Genomic DNA, 1,161 nt, shown 5'->3' with positions numbered 1-1,161 from the left:
TCTCTGCCAGGCTTTGGTATCAGGATGATGTTGGCCTCATAAAATGAGTTGGGGAGGATTCCCTCTTTTTCTATTGATTGGAATAGTTTCAGAAGGAATGGTACCAACTCCTCCTTATACCTCTGGTAGAATTCAGCTGTGAATCCATCTGGACCTGGACTTTTTTTGGTTGGTAGGCTATTAATTATTGCCTCAATTTCAGAGCCTACTATTGGTCTATTCAGGGATTCAACTTCTTCCTGGTTTAGTCTTGGAAGAGTGTAAGTGTCCAGGAAATTATCCATTTCTTCTAGGTTTTCCAGTTTATTTGCGTAGAGGTGTTTATAGTATTCTCTGATGGTAGTTTGTATTTCTGTGGGGTCGGTGGTGATATCCCCTTTATCATTTTTAATTGCGTTGATTTGATTCTTCTCTCTTTTCTTCTTTATTAGTCTTGTTAGTGGTCTGTCAATTTTGTTGATCTTTTCAAAAAACCAACTCCTGGATTCATTGATTTTTTGGAGGGTTTTTTGTGTCTCTATCTCCTTCAGTTCTGCTCTGATCTTAGTTATTTCTTGCATTCTGCTAGCTTTGGAATGTGTTTGCTCTTGCTTCTCTAGTTCTTTTAATTGCGATGTTAGAGTGTCAATTTTAGATCTTTCCTGCTTTCTCTTGTGGGCATTTAGTGCTATAAATTTCCCTCTACACACTGCTTTAAATGTGTCCCAGAGATTCTGGTATGTTGTATCTTTGTTCTCATTGGTTTCAAAGAACATCTTTATTTCTGCCTTCATTTCGTTATGTACCCAGTAGTCATTCAGGAGCAGGTTGTTCAGTTTCCATGTAGTTGAGCGGTTTTGATTGAGTTTCTTAGTCCTGAGTTCTAGTTTGATTGCACTGTGGTCTGAGAGACAGTTTGTTATAATTTCTGTTCTTGTACATTTGCTGAGGAGTGCTTTACTTCCAATTATATGGTCAATTTTGGAGTAAGTACGATGTGGTGCTGAGAAGAATGTATATTCTGTTGATTTGGGGTGGAGAGTTCTATAGATGTCTATTAGGTCTGCTTGCTGCAGAGATGAGTTCAATTCCTGGATATCCTTGTTAACTTTCTGTCTTGTTGATCTGTCTAATGTTGACAGTGGAGTGTTGAAGTCTCCCATTATTATTGTATGGGAGTCT

The sequence above is a fragment of the Theropithecus gelada genome, chromosome 5 (assembly GCF_003255815.1).
Source record: "Theropithecus gelada isolate Dixy chromosome 5, Tgel_1.0, whole genome shotgun sequence".
Lineage (NCBI taxonomy): Eukaryota > Metazoa > Chordata > Mammalia > Primates > Cercopithecidae > Theropithecus > Theropithecus gelada.
Note: the sequence above shows the minus strand (reverse complement) of the source record.